The following is a 19,298-nucleotide window of genomic DNA, read 5'->3' as shown; positions in this document are numbered from 1 at the left end:
CTATCACCCGCACAAGGTGGAATCACATGTCCACCAAAGGTGGATCATCCTCCATTATGCAATGATGAGGATGATAATGTGATAAGTGCACTAAAGGTGGAATGAGATAACAACTCCATCTAGAGTGGAATTCTCCTACACCATGTGTTTAATTGAGGTGCAAACTCCTAAGTGTCTCAATCATAAACTACTATGCAATACATTATCCTAAGTAAGCTTAAGTAAGTGTAATTGGTGAATATTTAATTACACCAACACCCCTTCTTAAGTGCAACTTAGGTGAATGCACTAAACTCACAATGCAAGATGGGTCCAATCTGCTAGGCCATTTCAGGTACCAATGTACAATATGCAATGCAATAAATGAAATATAATCTCTCATAAAGTGGAGAAAGAGAGAAAACCTCATGGGAAAAACCCTCCTCCAAAAAGAGAGATAAAAATAAGATGCATGGATGGATGAAGTCATCAAGAGCCCCCAAAAATTGCATACATCATGTATATACAAAGAATGGTCCTCCCATAGGAAGAAAATAAGGAGACATGATATCCCCCCCATAATGAAGAAGCTCCAATGTATATGAACAGTACCTGCAAGAAAAATATAATCCAATGCCTACAAGAAACATGTATCTCCTTAGGAAGAGATAAATACATCAAATGATGAAGAAGCCACTCTGTGTAAAAAGTGAGGAAGGAGGAAGAAGTTCTCCATGTATGCATCTCTGAATATTGAATAGGTGTCTCCAAGCTCAAAGATTTTGTCACACCATCAAGTTGACCTATGAGATGTGAAAAATCAAGAGAACATGAAGAGTTGGAAAATCCAATCTCCAAAGAAGGTGAAGAAGTATCTCCAAGGGAAACTCCCTTAGATGTATTAACCAAATCTTCATTATGAGACTCATTTGAAAGAGCATCTAGGAATTCATCCCACACTACAAGATCTAAAGCATAAAGATCATCTTGTTGAATAGTAGAACTCATGTACGAAGAAGCAGGAGGTGGAGGAGTAGGAAGTTCAACACTTGTCTCAAGAACAAAATGATTCAAGTGTCCAATGTTCTCCTCACATGAATTATTCACCCTTGATAAAGGGTTAGGTAAATCATTAATATCTTCATCATTATCAACAAAGTGAAAAATAATACAAGCATGATGTATGATCAATAACTCCCATAGCTATTGTATGCGTGAAAATGCGGCCTATGCTAACACACACACTTCAACACAGTCCTTATTTGCAGATTCATCACGGAATGAACATTGAAATGTTCATCCAAAATTTGCCCTGCAAAGCGTCCTGTTGCCTTCTATCTAAAGAGATTTGGCTTGTTAATATCCTCAGAATCGAGGTGTAGGCAACCAGACCCTCTAAGAATGAAGGATTTGACAATGGAATTAAGCTAAGAATGAGTATACAGATTAATCTAAGAAATGAAAGATGCAATGTAATCTAAGAACAAATGAAGCAAACTAGATTAAGCATACACATGATTAAACTAAAATGAGATCAAACTAAAAATGAGAATGTATGCAAGAAATGTAAGTAAATATGAGCATGAATTTCAACAGCAATTCGATAGCAAATCAATTCATCCTCCCCCAAATGAAGAGATGAGGGTCTCTTAAATAGAGTTTCCTAGAATCCATCAATGGTTGAGATCGATTCAGATCAACGGTCAGGATTGAAGATGAGTTTCAGTCATAAAGGGAGATTCCCAAATTAAAGGGAGTTAACAGAATTAATTTGAGATAAATAAGGAGTTAACTGTTTTAATTTGAGTAGAAAAAGGAGTTAACTGTGTTAACTCATTTTTGATCAATAGTGAACTGGAAATTCCCCTTTTTTGAACTGAAGAGAGATTTTGTTGAGATATTTAATTTAATAAAATGAAATATGCTCTCATAATTACTTTTTCTATTTAATTAAATAATCTTTAATTAATTAGAGACACTTTTGTTTAATTAAATAACTTCATTTAATTAATTAGGAATGTCTTCCCATTTAATTAAATAACTTTGTTTAATTATTTAGAAGTAAGTACTCCATTTAATTAAATAATTTCTTTTAATTAATTAGAAATACCTTTCCCATTTAATTAAATAATTACATTTAATTAATTAAGATAGGCGTATTTATTAAATTAAATAAATTTAATTCCATAGTACATTAGCCTTAGGATATAATTTAATTTAATTAAAGTATAAATACTTAATAATTAAATTAAATATTAATCAAGTAGGTTTAATGCACCTAATATGAGTACGTACTATAGGAATTAAATAAGAAATATGATGAATGCAGATTACGGTTTTTCTGCATCTGACAATTAAGTCAAGTAGCGAATAGCAGAATGAGAATTGCCTATTAGAATAGGACTTTGAAATTATCCGAAATAGACTAGAATTGGTATGATGGCAATGAGCCAATTTTGGGGTATTACATTTTGCCCCTCGTTGAATGAATGTGCGAGCAACACGTTCAATTCAAAGATAATAAGAAAGCATGATGCGAACATGAGATTGGTTCTGAAGGTGATGACATGAAGACCAATTGATAAGCTTTTTAAGGACCATCTCTAGAGCAGAGCTTAATCCTAAGGAATTCAAGCAGAGCACTTAGATACCTAAGATCGATAGCATTTAAAAGACTATCTCCAGAACGAAGCATAATCTTTAAGGATCTAGACAGAATGTCTAGATACCTAAAATTGATAAGCATTTAAAAAGTTTCTTCATAATGAAGTTTAACCTTGAAGGATCCAGATAGAACACCTGGATACCTGAGATTGATAGCATTTAGAAGATTATCTCCAGAATGAAGCTTAACCTTCAAGGATCCAGATAGAACACCTAGATACCCAAAATTGATAGCATTTAGAAGATTATCTCCAGAACGGAGCTTAACCTTCAAGGATCCAGATAGAACACCTAGATACCCAAAATTGATAGGATTTAGAAGATTATCTCCAAAACGGAGCTTAACCTTCAAGGATCCAGATAGAACACCTAGATACCTAAAATTGATAGTATTTAGAAGATTATCTCCAGAATGGAGCTTAACCTTCAAGGATCCAGATAGAACACCTAGATACCCAAAATTGATAAAAGATAACAAGGTCTCATCATGAGTCATAGAATCATCCCCAGAATGAGGTTTGATCCTCAGGAGTCGGGGTTTAGATTGTCCCAATACCTGTCCATCGAACTCTGAGAAGAGTTGTTATAAGGTTGATCAATTGATGAAAAGATAAGATAGATGCCAAAGATGTCAGATAGAAGGGAACAAAAAGCCCCAAGTGATGAGATGCCCCAAGTGATGAGATGCCCCAAGTGACTAAGACATAAGATGGGAACTAAATGCCCCGAGCAATAAGTATTTAATGATGTAATCATCATGCCCCCTCTTTAGCAAAATTGAAAGATGACACACCAGAAATATGATTTGAAGCAGTATATCATGTAAAGTTGACTTAAGTTGACTATTTTGAAAATGAATTTTGAAAATATGGAGAATGTAAAGTTGAAAGGATTCCAAGAATCATAAAGTATCAGAAAGATTTGACTGCACAAGCGTTCGATCACATCGGTCCCCAAAATTTTAAAATGCATTTTTAAGGCTCTTGGGTGTGTCAGATTTCAAATTTGATCCTGAAAATGGATCTAGAATGGTCCAATTAGCCAAGGGTGTGATTTTTGCGCAAATCTGAGCACTTTGAAAAATTTGGTCAACACCTATATAATGGCTTGAAGGGTTATTTTCAATTCATTTGTGCTTTTGTCTTTTAGTGATTTCGAGCTCTGATATAGACATGGCAGTGAACTTGAGATATCATTGTTTTGAGCACTCTAGATGACACAGCTGGCCAGCAGACTACGGACCACCAGTGAGTCATCGATCTTCCATCTTCGTACTTTCGATTACATGCATTTCGAGTTCATTTATGCACATTTTTAGCATGTTTTAGGATGTTCAAATATTTCTTCGCGCGAGACCAATCTCTTCTTGTGCGAAGATATTCTTTCTTCATGCAAAGAAACAGGATGTGCTATTTCTTCATGTGTGGCCAGAATATCTTCACACGAGGTGATTTTGGCTTCGTGCGAAGATGGAGATTCTTCGCATGAGGCAATTCTTGGTTCGCGCGAGAACCTCTTTTCTCGTGCGAGATGATCTATCTTCGCATGAGGAGATCTATTTTTGCACGAAGGTGAGTTTCTTCGCACGAAGAGAGAACTATTTTGCATGAAACCATATGTCTTCGCACAAGATTTTAGCAATCTCACGTGAAATTCTGTGCCAGTTTTGTGATTTTCGCATTTAGAAATCACATTTTATTTTGTTTTGATGCTTCGATTCGACTTGATACTGATCGTTTGTTTGTCATTTTTTTGTTGTTGTGCATGCAGGAGGTATTCAGAGACGTATCATTTAGATCTCATTATCTACCTTATGGAGAGTGATTGCAGAGTTTGGATGATGCAGATTGAGCACACATTGCCCGATTGGGTTTGTCTTCACTATGCCGGATTCCAGCCATGATGGTGAATCACAGTTTACTCACTACATTGGTAGAGCATTTCCATTCAGAGATGAACACATTTCATTTGCCGATGGGTGAGATGACCATCACACCAGAGGACATATGGAGGATCTTGAGGATCCCCTTTCACGGTGCTCGGGTTGTGTATGATACAGTGCCTCGATTAGGGACAGAGGCACTATCCATTGTTTTTGAGAGAGAGCTACCAAGAGGTAGGGCCATCAGCTGGGATGAGCTGATGCATACTTATGGACCTACACATAGGTTAGCATCCGTGTTGGGTATTTTCTTGAGCTGCTTCCTATGTCCTGACAGGGGACAACATGGGTTGGAGTGTGGATGGGGTGTCATGTTCCGTAGGATGGTTGAGGCACCTGAGATCTTTGGGTGGGGTCAGTGTATGTTGGCCCATCTTTTTCATGAGATGCATGAGGTCGTCTTCCATGAGAAGAAGACCATGTCAACAGGTGTTTATGTGCTACAGATCTGGGCCTGGGAGCATTTCCCTATATGTAGGCCAATTTTTGAGGATTCTCGAGAGCCCATAGAGCCCTACATTTGCAGATATCGAGGGCATATTACCCAGGCCCACCTGGGTAAGACTGAGCATTGGTGAACACATCTCGATGACCTGGTGTTTGTTATATGGCGACCCTGGAGAGAGATAGAGGACTAGGATGATGCCCTGAGAGAGCTGCCCTGGATGTTTAGTTCTCGACCGCTGGCAGGTAGGACGACATCAGTCATAGAGAGATTTGTCATCTCACGAGTGTGGCAGCAGTATGGTAGACCAACGGATATTTTGGCTGAGTACTGTGCCTATGCCAGGGTGCAGAAGGATATAGAGAGGGGATGGCCTCCATGGATGGATCCAGGATGATCCATGATAGATATTCACAGCCTTGTTGTAGTTCAGTGGGACTACCTGCCAGAGGTAGTAGATGCCGGGATGATGCCTGCATATCAGGCATTTTTGGTGAGCCATCCATTCCCACGCTTCACAGATCCATTAGGGATGGCAGGGAAGGTACAGGGGTAGGGACATGTATCACAGCAGCAGAAGGCACAACCACACATGCCACCACAGGTCTAGCACCAGGTACAACAGATACCTATTCCCCCATGACAGATGGGATCAGACCCAAGTGTTGGGGGCAGTGGAGCAGGACACAGTCGGCGGAGGAGGCAGAGGATAGAGGAGCAGGCCCTTCAGCAAGAGGTCCCACAGCAGCAGGTACCTCCACTGCAGCAGGCACCTCCACCTCAGCATGCATAAGAGATGGTCGATGAGGATATGCCGGATCAGCCGGTAGGTGGGGTACAGGACGCGATACGGCGGTACCGAGAGTGGGTTCGTGCAACCTCTCGATAGTTGGGGGAGTTGCAGATTGCAGTGGCAGTCAGGGATGCGCAGCTGGTAGAGAGACAAAGAGAGATAGATCGCCAGAGAGAGCACGTGGAGGCTGCATAGCGGAGGCTAGAGTTGGCATAGGATGAGATCCGCTTCCAATCTGCTCGAGCTGCATATTATTATGCTGCATACACTAGTGCAGTACCTGATGAGATTGCAGGTGCAGCAATTCTCTCAGTACGCACGAGAGTCCAAAGGTGCACGACCTCCTTTCAGGCCGAATATGCCACCACCACCTCCGCCACCTATTGCCCCTGTTCCTCTTGCTCCTCCCGGAGGTGAGAGTTTGGGACAGAGTTAGATTCTCTCTGCCTGACTTTTATTTTGATCTCTGGCTATGTATCGATTGGTGTGCTAGCACCAGATGTATCATTTTTGATCGATTGCGCTTGAGTAGCACCCATTTTATTTTTATTGACCCATTCTTTGATATATATATATGAGATTTTGAGCCGAGTATTCCTATGTACATGTCATTGTCTATTTTGTTTTGCTCTGATGTACATGAGATGTATGTTTAGATAGAACGCATATGTATGAACTGACATCTGACATAGTGTTGTGCATTTTTATTTGACAGTCACAAGCATTCCATTGAGGAACGAGAATCGATGAACCAAATGCTTGTGCAGCCATGGAGGAATCTGATGCATGTGGAGTATGAATAGGATTACCGTCGAATCACGTGCTAATGCAAATGAAGTATGCAAGACTATGTTAAATGCAGCCTTAGGTCTAGTTACCAAGCCTCGATGATTTATCATCATTGGATATAAAATAAAGCTCGTATGTTATACAATTTCCACTAACATTGCAATCATGAAAATATGAATGTAACATATGTTATTGGAATGTCGGGATTAAATGTAAGCATTCGAGGCACAAGAAGCCAGAATGACTTGAACATTTGTCCCTTTTAATGTAACAAGTTAACATAAGCATCAAAGCATGAATGCTAGGATGACCTGAATGTTGCTTGCGTGATAGGCACACCAAACACATGGGAGATTCCTCTTATGAAAAGTATTCAATATTCATGCTATTCGCAATGACCCTTGCATTCGTAACCTGAGACAAAAGTGTGCTAAATATACTCGCAGTGACCCGTACGTTCACTTAATAGGACGAGTATCAGTATGTACTATAGCATGAAGAGTTCACTCCAACAAACAAGGAGAAGAACCAATATTATTGACATATTTGTATAAAAGGAGTCGAGGTACACATGACCATCCAATACAAAATGGAGGCTCTTATAGTGGACACCCCTCTTATAGGAATGTATCAACTTATTGGAACTAAACTGCAAATAGAAAACATATGAAAAGATCATGCCCCCAGTCATTACTTCTCTAGTTAGAGATGACATCATCAATGTTGCTCGAGGAGATATGATAAAGAAAAACAAAGCAATAAGAGAAAATTCTCAGCATATCCAAACAAGTATATCATTGAGTTTAATGTTTTCGAGATGATGTCAAGTGTCAATATCCAGAATATGTAAGAAAGAAATCTCTTCAGTAGGGTGAGAAAAGTAGGCAGATGCAGTCAGAACAACTGGTGACTGTCACGAAGGAGATTCTATGAGGAAAATATCAAAAAGAGCGACACTAGCGACAGTAGGCAGACGCAGTCAGAACAACTGGTGACTGTCATGAAAGATATTCTATGAGGAAAATCTCAAAAAGAGTGACACTAGTGACAGTAGGCAGACGCAGTCAGAATAACTGGTGACTGTCACGAAGGAGATTCTATGAGGAAAATCTCGAAAAGAGTGACACTGGTGACAGTAGGCAGACGTAGTCATAACAACTGGTGACTGTCACGAAGGAGATTCTATGAGGAAAATCTCGAAAAGAGTGACACTGGTGACAGTAGGCAAACGTAGTCAGAACAACTGGTGACTGTTGCGAAAGAGATTCTATGAGGAGAATCTTGAAAAGAGTGACACTAGAGGGGAATGCCCCCAACCTATGACAAGACTCAATCCATGGATACATGAGCAGAAAAAGTAGGAAAGCAAAAGCATGAAAGTGACTAACAAGAGGCGCCTGTTTACCAGGTTTTCACCTTCTTGGCAGGTTTTTTTTTTTTTTTTTTTTTGGTATTACAAAGGTACCTATTGCTAGGTTTTTACCAGGGTAACAACTTTTTCAGGACTTTTTCTGATTTTTAGGATTTTTTTTCAGGACATTTTCTGATTTTTAGGATTTTTTTTCAGGACATTTTTTGATTTTTAGGATTTTTTTCAGGACATTTAGATATGTACAGAGAGCTTGTTGAGATTGAATCAACTGAAAAATCACTTCAGGTGGAGAGTGTTCATAGGCTCTTTAAGCACTTCTCCTTCAGTTGTGGAAAGTTGATAGGTGCCAGATCCATATACTACAGTAATGATGTAAGGACCTAGCCAGTTTGGTTCAAACTTTCCCTTTTGCATTTGTTGTTGTTGATTCTTAGGATTCTCTCTTAGGACGAGATCACCCAGCTGGAAGTCACGTGGCCTAATCCTCCTATTGTAGCTTTGTGCCATTCTTTGTTGATATGCTCATAGATGATCATAGGCCACTTGTCGTCGTTCATCCAACAACACAAGTTCTTGAAGCCAGGCTATCCTATAGTCATCATCTGTGATAAGGCCTTTCATAGAGATTCTCAAGGTAGGAATATCGACCTCTATCGGAAGCACAACATCTACCCCATATACCAATGCAAAAGGAGTCATGACCGTTGGAATTCTAATGCTTGTTCTATATGCCCACAGGGCTAGATTGATTTGGAGATGCCAGTCTTGCCCTAACTTACTAACTGTGCGATGAAGAATTTTAAGGATTGCCTTATTGGATGCCTCAGCTTGCCCATTACCCTGGGGGTAATAAATGGAAGACCAATGTTGTGTAATTTTAAATTTCTTGCACAGTTCCTTAAGGTCTTTATTTTTTAATTGTCCTCCATTATCAGTAATGATTGAGGACGGTATAACATATCTACATATGATGTAGTTTGTGATAAAAAGCGCTACAGTTTTGCCATCAGCAATTGTGAGAGGGACTACCTCTACCCATTTCGTGAAATAATCTGTAGCGGTGATAATGAACTTATGTCCATTAGAAGAGGTTGGGTGAATCTATCCCACCAAGTCAAAGGCCCATTGTTGAAATGGCCATGTTGAAGTAGAGGGAATTAACTCTCTAGTTGGAGCGTGAATGAGATTCCCATGTAGTTGACATTGTTTGCAGGACCTAGCATATTTAATATCTTCTTGCTCCATTTTAGGCCAGTAGTAACCAGCATAAAGGAGTTTGCGAGCTAGTGTTAGGCCATTGGAATGAGATCCGCAAATGCCTTCGTGAACATCAATTAGTGCACGTTTGGACTTGTCAGGTTCTAAATACCTAAGGAGTGTTCCGTCGAGACCTCTCCTATATAAATCATCAGCAATAATGACATAATGTGAAGCATTATGGATTAGGTAACGTTTCTCATTCCAGGTCAGACCTTTCGAAATGGTTTGATTACGAAGGTAGGAATAGATGTGATGGTAGCGGGATGATTCTTGTCCTATAATAGAACAAATCATCTTGGAATCAGGTGTGTCATAGGCTGGGTAGTGTAACGCTTCCACCAAGAACTCGTGTCGAAGATCATTTTTTGGCATTTGTAGAAGGGAGGCTAGAGTGGCCATGGCATCAGCTACTTTATTATCTGCACGTGGAACCTATTGGAAGGTGATGTGTGCAAAATATTTTTTCAAGTCATCAACCATGCACTTATAAGGAATTAGTTTTTCATCCTTTGTTTGATACACATCATTTACTTGGTTGATGACAAGCTAAGAGTCACCGAAGATATCCAATTGATCTACTCTCCATTTAGCTGCAATTTTCATACCATTGATCAAAGCTTCATATTCAGCAATGTTATTTGTACAAGGAAACATAATCTTGTATGCTTTGGGCAATGAGTATTTCTGTGGTGTGATGTAAAGTAATCCAACACCTGATCCTTGTTGTGTGAAGGATCCATCGAAGAACATAACCCATGTATGGTGAGTGAGTGTTAGAATTGACTCATCTGGAAAATCAATGTTTATTGGTAGAAGACTCGGTATGGGTGCCTCAGCTAGCTAGTTTGCAATTGCCTGTCCCTTTATAGCTTTGCGTTCAACATATTGGATGTCAAACTCACTTAGTATCATGACCCATTTAGCCAATCTTCCTGTGAGAGCTGCCTTATTGAGCAAATACTTTAATGGATCTATTTTAGCCACAAGCCATGTAGTGTGGGCAAGCATGTAGTGTCTCAACTTTTGGGAAGCAAAGACAACTGCCAAGCAGGCTTTCTCAATAATACTATAGTTTTTCTCATAAGAGACCAATGTTCGGCTCAAGTAATAAATAGCTCTTTCTTTGTTATCATTGTCTTCCTGAGCCAACAGGATTCCCAAAGATGTTTCAGTAGCTGAAATGTATAAAAGCAAAGGTTTCCCATGCATAGGAGGCATCAGGATTGGTAGATTGACAAGATATTGTTTAATCTGTGTTAAGCTTTGCTCACAATCCTAGTTCCAATTAAATTTCACACCCTTATGTAAAGTATTTGTGAAGGGTTGTGATTTATCCACCAATTGTGAAATAAATCTGTGAATAGATTGAAGCCTTCCCTGTAGTCCTCTCATCTGACTGATGTTTCAAGGTGGTGGCATGTCCATTATTGCTTGTACTTTTTCTGGATCTACTTCAATTCCCTTTGCAGAAACAATATGTCCTAACAGTTTTCCTGATGTGACACCAAATGCACCCTTCTTAGGATTGAGCCGAAGACTAAACTTTTCCATACGATCTAGGATTGGTCCCAAATCGTGCAAATGGGTATTACGTTTAGCGCTTTTGACCAAAGTATCATCAACATAGTCCTCCATAGTTCTATGCATCATGTCATGGAAAATTGTAGTAACAACCCGCTGATATGTAGCTCCAGCATTCTTTAAACCAAATGGCATCACATTCCAACAAAAGGTTCCCCACGCACATGTGAAGGCTGTTGTAGTGCCTACCCCTAGTCTACACTTTCGAGTTACATTTTTGATTTCATTGCCAAACTCTTTTAGGCCAATTTATGTTTGAGGATTAGTATTATTATTTTAGAGATTATCAGATGTTGTTTTACACTCAGTTTATTATATGACGAGATTACTTGGTACTCTATATTTCGTGCATGTATGATGATTATTCAATGGTTTCAGTTATCGATGATGATTAGTTAGATGGTTTATTATTCCATGTGCTTCTTATGGATACTTACCCCATACTGCATGTGTATGGTGTGCGTGTTGTTTTATTTATGTATGGTGTTTCTGATGTGGTTAAGGAAGGGAGTTGTAGTCACCTGCTAGACGGGATCTACACGATACACCACTTCCTACCATTGTTTGTTTAGCTTAGAATATTGTGTTTGTACATGTGTGAATTTTATGCAGGTTGTAGGTACCGGGTATCGACTTCCCTGAATTGTCAGGATGAGCGTACCCTATCACACTATCTCAATGGTAAGAGAGGGGAGATAAACTCTTAAGTCCAATTCCTAAACCCTTTAGCCAATTGTCCTAATTGATAATTAGGACAAGTATCTGAGTTAAGTACCCTCTGAATGCATCAAATGATGTAATTTCGGGATTATAACCTTTTTGTTTTGATTTAGTATATGCTTTTCTATGTAGGATTTTCGTATGTTGTTATATGAGTCCTTGATATGTTTTCTATTAATTAAGTCTAATTAAAAGATTAATTAATGATTTAATTTAATAGAGAATTATTATGATATCTTTAATATTTAATTAATTGAGAAATTAATTAAATAAAAGAACTAAATTTGGAGATTAAAGTTCTAAGATAAATTTAGAACAGGATAATATTTATTTAATTTAATATTAATATAATTGGAGTTCATTTTTAAATAAATGCTAAATATTATTGTTAATTAAATTAATTAAATATGTTATCAATTAAGTTTCTAAAATTAATTTAAAAAGTTGAAAGACATTAAATTATTAAGAATTCTTGATCGCATGATCTAAGCTTGAGTTTAAATATGAAAAATAAATTAAAAGATTAAATAATAAAAATTAATAACGTTATTTTAATTTCATAAAGTGCACATGAGATTAAAGTAATAAATTAATTTAAAATAGAAGTCAAGTAGAATATTAAATAAAGTTATTTAATAAATCAACTTAATGTGCATGAAAGTTGAATGCAAAATAAAAGAAAAGATAATAAAGGTTAATTTGGAGTTAACTGAGTTGTGCAAAGAGTCTTCTCGGTTAAACGCACAATTAGTGCCCTGATTTGAGGAGAAATTGCTTATCACAACTTTGGGGGTTCATTTTTGGGATATACGAAGTTGGACGGGAATTTTTGGGGAGACAACTTTTGGAAGCGAATTTCAGAAGGCTAATACCAAAGAAAGATTTTTGGAAGAAGGTTATTGAGAGGAGTGAATTCTCTTACAGTTCCTGGAGATTGCATAATAGCATCAGGATCAGGTAGGGTCTTGTGTTTTTGATTATCGATTAAATATGCAATTATCCTTTCCTGTCTTCTTCATGTCTGGGGTTTGTAAATCTAAATTCTCTATGATGAATGTTTAAACATTACAATATTGGAATTTATCAGATGCTTGTCTATAAACTTCTGTTTACAAAATTTGAATGGGAAGGGTTGAATCTAATACCGAAATTCTAAATTAGAAGTTTGGATTGAATATATTTCTATACCAATTTAATGAAAGAGGCAATTCTTTAATATATTTATATATTATATATTAAGGAGGAATTGAGTTTAGATCAACAAAACCCAAAGTGACTTCTCGTTCTCCTTCAAGTTTACCTACTACAGTACCAGCATGAATATGATCTCCACCAGACATACGTAGTGCTTTAGCCAGTACACGGAAGTGCATACCATGATTTCTTTGTCTGTCAATAACTGCGTGCATTGCGCGGTGAATGTGAAGAAGTAGGCCGTTATCTCGGCAATAATGAGCCAACGAAGTATTTATTTATAAATATATATATATATATATATATATATATATATATATATATTTAAACGAAATTAAATTTCAAAAAATAAAATAAAAAATTTATAGATATCGATTTAAAAACTAATCGTTGTTTTTAAACAAATATATATAAATTTAATGTTTTAAGTGGGGGGGAGGGAATCACCCCGTACCCACCCCCACTTCCGACGACTGATAGTACCTGCATCATAGGTACTGCGACGACAGGTACAGAGTACCTGCCGCTGCAGGCCCTGCGACCGCAGGCCTGTGGCAGAGCCGACAGGCTTTAAACGTGGGTTTTTTTAAGGTTGTTTTGTTATTTCATTTTTTTATATTTATAAATTTTATTATTTATAAAAAAACAAATTTTATTATTAATTAAAGTTTTTAATTAATAAATTTTTAATATATATTAATTAATAAATATTTTAATCTTTATTAATATTTAATAATTAAATAATAATACATTTAACATAGTTTGTAAATATTAATTTATTAATAATTTTGGGTTAAATATTAATAAATTAACAATTAATAAATAGATTAAAATAAGTAATTAGAACAAATGATTATTGATTAATTTAATTAAAATTAGTTTAATTAAAGTTAATTAATAATGAATGTTAATTGATTAAATGGTAGATTTGAAATATTGACTTAATAGAAGTTATTATAGAAATGGGTTAATCGTAAGGGGTAGTTATGAAAACTTAGTTACTTGAAATTCGACATTAAACTGAAACATAAACCTTACCTTAGCTCAATAATATACTTTCAAATCCAATCTCTAAGACTTTGATGTTTTCTTTGTGCTTTGAGTGTTATGGGGTTGGTTTAGCATTGACCAGTTTAGGTTGTTACCAGAGGCTCGGGGTTGTGAATGTGATGTGATGATGATTTGGTCTCAATCTTTCTTAACCCGACCATGGTAATGTGATGAAGTGCTCTATGACATGATTGTGTTTACTGTTTATTATTGCTTTCCAGTTTCCTTGTGTGAAGCTGAGATGTACATATTTGAGATACTTGACTTAACCATTTTCGAGTCTCGATCATTTATATTTGATAACCATTTTTGAGTCTCGATTAGTTATACTTGGATTGCTTTTTGGTCACTTGAAAGGACTGAAGTGTTTGTTATGTTCTTGATGATGTCATGTTTTGACTTGACCATTTTTGAGTCTTCGATCAGTATTGTAATTTACTATTGGGATACTTTCTGGTTGCTCATTGGAGAACCATTGGATTTTGTGACTTATCATTGATGCCTTCAGTTGCTAATAGAGAACTGTCGTGATCATATGATTACTATTTGATATTATCTGTTGCTCATGAAGAATTGATATAATTTTGTGGCTTATCTTTTATGATGTCTTTTCAGTTGCTTGTATAGGACTGAGGTGGTTTTATTATGATTCTTTGATTTATGTTTTCATGAGCCTAGGGTAGGTTATCTATGTGTAGAGTCAGGAAGTGGCTTGCAATGGGGGTCAGAGCCCTAAGAGACTGCCTTGAGAAACCCATTGTAAGTCATTTTTAATAAGTAAAAACATTTACACTAAATGAGAGAAAATGAACCTAACAAGATAATTGTATGTTCTCTCCCATGCCTTGAGTGCTAGTACAGACTAGGATGGGGTAGAGAGAACGCTTGGTTACGACCTTGCATTCCATAGTAGGCCTCATCAGTACGAGAGGATACTAGTGGCCGCAGGATCAGTAGGGACCCGAGATTCTTAAGGGATTGCTCGGGTAACTTCTACGTTACTTTTGCGATGACACTTTCTCGCTTGCATATTAGGTTTCCTACATGTCTTGTGGTACCTCTGGGATTTAGATGTTGATCTTTTTAGGAACCCTTGAGTTAGCATACTTATAGGATTTCCTGGACTTAGAGAGTATTTATGATTATAGGTTTTGCTATCCTATTTGGGACTTGAGACTATCTCCTCAGCACGGTGGGAGTGGACCATTTAGGTTCTACGCGGTTGGGTGGTAGTGCTTTTACTCTTACCATTGAGATCCATTCTGTGGTCACCGTGGCTGGAGTTTTCGTGATTGCAATTTACTTTCACTATGTTCTTGGATTATTATGATGGATGGTTAGTTTTTATGATAGATGTTTTATCATTATGGATGTATGCATGTATCATGTACGGTGAATAGTTTCATATATTTTTACTGTACTTTGTATCATGAATTTGAGGATGTTGTATCTTTATTTTTACATATGTATATTCTTTTAAGCCTTTCATACCCTGTGACTTGTACAGTGGATGATTGAGCATTCTGAATTAATTTGCCGAGAGGCATTCGAAACAAATGTATATTATGGACATGGGACATTCTAATTATTCTTTCATACGTATGTGATAGTTGTTAGACTTAGAATTTAATTAAATTTAAACGTGACTCAACGTCTTGGGATCTTTAAGAAATGTAACTTGCAATGTATGTTTGTCGATGATTACATGTTATTGCTTCCGCTACTATGTGTTTGATGTGTATGTTATATTTTCTTACTTTAAAAAAAAAAAAAAATGTTTAGCAAACTTAGTGAAACTTTAGGTTAATTCTTTTGGATCCCTTGGCGGGGCGTTACATCTGTTTTCTCTTGATCTTTTGGTGCAATTTTTATCTGATTGTATCCAAAAAAACCATCCATAAGTGAGTACATCTCATAGCTAGCTATCATGTCCACAATCATATCAATATTAGGGAGTGGGAAGTCATCTTTAGGACATGCCAAGTTAAGATCACAGAAATCTGTACAAACTCTGATAGACTTATCATGCTTGGACATAGGGACAATATTGGATATCCATTCAGCATAATCAATTGCACGAATGAAACCAGCCTTCAGAAGTTTCTCCAATTCGGCTTTGACTAGCAATGCAACATGAGGATGCATTTTGTGGAGCTTCTATTTAACTAGTTTTATGCCTGGCGTTATGGACAAGTGATGAATAATAAGATCAAGATCCAATCTTGGCATGTCAGAATATGTCCACGCAAAATTTATTTTCTTTCCCTTGAAAAAGGCAATGAATTGTTCCTTTTCTTCAGTTGACAATGACTGAGCCAAATGTATCACATGAGGATGTTCTTCTGTGCCTAGGTTAATCGGCTGTGTTGGCTCTATTAACACTGATGATCTCTCCTAAAAGTGACTGGGAAGGACATCAAATATCTCATCCGCGGGCACCTCAAAGAGGTTTTCACCCTTGGATACATCTTTTTTTTTTACTATTTTTGGATCCGACACTACCACAATGTGGTTTTCACCATCGGACCTCTTGCATTTTTTCTTTTTAATTATGTGACTGAGATATTTGATGTCGGCCTCAGTCATGTTGATGCTCTACTCATTGGTGGAAGATGTTACAGGTTTGATAGCGTTTAGGTAACATGTAAGAGTATAGTCATTCTGGAATGTGGGGACTTCGTTAGATGCATTGGGGTTCTAGTCTATAAGCTCGGGATGTGCGAGTGAGAGAGTAGTGGCTGGTTCAATTGCATTCACAGTATAGTTATTAAATGCATGGACCAACAATTCGAGACCTACGACGACCTCACCCATAGGTGTATTCAAATGTCTTGGAGTACGAACGTTAGTAATTGATGACTCTAAGACACTAGTTGGATCAGACCCCTATGACCTATCCCTAGATGTTTCACTCACTTCGATTTGATTTTCATAGACATGCACTTGGTCAATTTCTTTATTAGTAGTCGCTTCTGAAAGATTGTCAAATTCATATTCATGAGAATCGGTGCTACAGGGTGAGAGACTATAGAACTCCCCAACAGTGATAGGGACATACTCTCCTTCAACCTATGGATTCTTACACAAATACTCAATATGACATGACTGACTAGATTCTCCCTTTTCTGAATGATATTCGAGTTGCTCAGTATTGTCCTTAGAAGAATCACTAGTATCATCCAGAGTGCTAACACATGGCACAAAGTCATCTGGCTTAGCAAAGAATTTAGCAAGATCATAAGGAATAGGATGAGGGTAAGAATCCTCATCATCAGATTCTTCCTTTTGAGTACCTGATTCAGATTGTGACTCATTTTTAGATGAACTCTCAGGTACAGGTATGAATTTATTGGATCCCAAATGGAAAGGGACCTTCTTGAACCCTAGGCTAGTTGTGTCACTGTTGCTTCGAGCTGTTGCTTTGACAGGATCTATTAAACCATTGTTATTGCATCCAATAGGGCCAGTTCCCTTGTAGCCAAAATGCTTCATAAGCTTAAGACTAGGTCCACACTTCTTAGGAGTGATTTCTCAAACTTGTGGTGACTGATCAGGAAAGTATTGTACATACTTCATAATTAGTGGGGTTTGAGCCATGGCTGATGTTGTAGCTGACATATTATGGCCGACATATGGTCGACATGTTGTAACCCTAAAATGGATAAAATACTTGTATAAAAGGGTTTAGGGTTAGGTATTTTTTCATTATGTTGTGATGCAAAATTGCTTCTTGCGATAGTATTGAGCTGTAAGGGATTACAGACTGTAATCATTGGATTTTAATAAGATCAGACTTGCTATTTGGTGGATGTAGCCTAGTGGTTGGGTGAACCACGTTAAATCTTGGTGCCTTGTGTTCATTTCTGTGTGATCTATTATTTTTCTGTTATTGGTTATATTTGCATGTAGTTTTTATTTCTGTCTGTGGTTTATCCTAACAACATAGAATGTGGAAACAAAGATTGAATATTTTGAACCTAGCTTGGAAATAATAGATAATATCAATTGCTCATCATCTTTAGTAATCCCATAATTAGAAAGATCCAATCTAATAGAATTGAACTTAGAGAAAAAGTCTTGAATATTGTCAAGATCACATGGACTTAGACCTATAAGCTCATTCTCCAATTTGAATTTTCTTATTCTATCAAGTTTACCAAAGATTCCTTCCAATGTTGTCTAGGCATCATGAGGAAAAATGTGTGCAGGATGCAATATGATATAAGAAATCATTGGAGATGGTAGATATAAGACAACCAAGTGCTTTATCCCTTCTATCAAACCATTTCCTTCTTTCTGCAACACTTTTAGTTGGTTCTAGATCCTGTCCAAGAATCATTCTAAGCAATACAATGCTCATCAACTAATTAGAAACTACTTGTTTCCATTCATGATAGTTATATGGAGTGAGTAATGAAACTTTTGAAAAATCCATAATGAATCAAAGAATGACTAAAATCAACTAATAACTCCTTCAAATTCAATTAAGAAAATTGAAATCCAAGTATTCACTAAGTACAAATATAGCCAAAAAAGACCTATTTGTAAAAATGATATGCCCACTTCAAATAATTAAAATTTGATTACAGATCTATAAAGTAGAGGAAAAATCATGCACTTTAAAAAAAAATTACACCTAAAAATATTACTAAATGAGCCCAAATAAAGCCTTGAAAGTTTCAAAAAATAAGATTTGCAATTTTCTAAAAAATTTAGAGATAGAGATTCAAAATCACTTGCACCACTATGTAGATCATGAAATTCTACCCCAAAACAAAAATAATTGCTTAGAAAAAGGAGTCTGTATGAGGAAGATATTGCTGTTTGAAAATTGCCTCTGAATTTTTTTTTTGAATCACTGCTGATGCACCTTCAAAAATCAAATGGCTATAGATTTGGCCTTAGATGTCCGATTTGGATGAAATAAAATTTTATTTAGGGGTTTTTGGACCTCTATATGATGCTAACCTCTGATTTACACCAACAACCTCCAATTTTCACTTGCGATAGAAGGTCACAAAATACAACTCCCAAAATTTCCTCTAGATTGTGATGTCCAAATTGTCAATGTTGTAGCAACAATAAGTCAAGCCAAGATTTCTCTTCTTGAGAAGAGGTCTTCACACCATGAGAGCTCTAATTCCATTTTAGAGTTTTAGGTGACTCTACAACACCCCTAAGGATCAAATGAAAGACCAAGATAACTTCAACAAGAGATTGGCAAGGAAATTGCATGAAGATGCAAGAATACTATTATTAATAATGGACTTGACTCACATCTAATGGATTGAATTGAAATGTAAATAATAGGCCTCCTTATATAGGAGAGGCGATAAGAGACAATGATAAGGAGAAGATAAGCTATCACCCACACAAGGTGGAATCACATGTCCACCAAAAGTGGATCATCCTACATTATGCAATGATGAGGATAATAATGTTATAAGTCAACTAAAGATGGAATGAAATAACAAATATGACCATCTAGAGTGGAATTCTCCCACGCCAT

The 19,298-nt window shown here is 36.8% G+C and overlaps 1 pseudogene; it reads left to right on the top strand.

The window, feature by feature from the left end:
- The first annotated feature begins 4,173 nt into the window (after positions 1–4,173).
- The window catches only part of LOC149558773 (chaperone protein dnaJ A7A, chloroplastic-like), a 67,438-nt pseudogene continuing 52,313 nt past the window's right edge, over positions 4,174–19,298 (top strand).

Source organism: Cupressus sempervirens, chromosome 5, assembly GCF_028749045.1.
Source record: "Cupressus sempervirens isolate cs-2001-9-10 chromosome 5, ASM2874904v1, whole genome shotgun sequence".
Lineage (NCBI taxonomy): Eukaryota > Viridiplantae > Streptophyta > Pinopsida > Cupressales > Cupressaceae > Cupressus > Cupressus sempervirens.
Note: the sequence above shows the minus strand (reverse complement) of the source record. Positions and strands in the feature narration are given on the sequence as shown.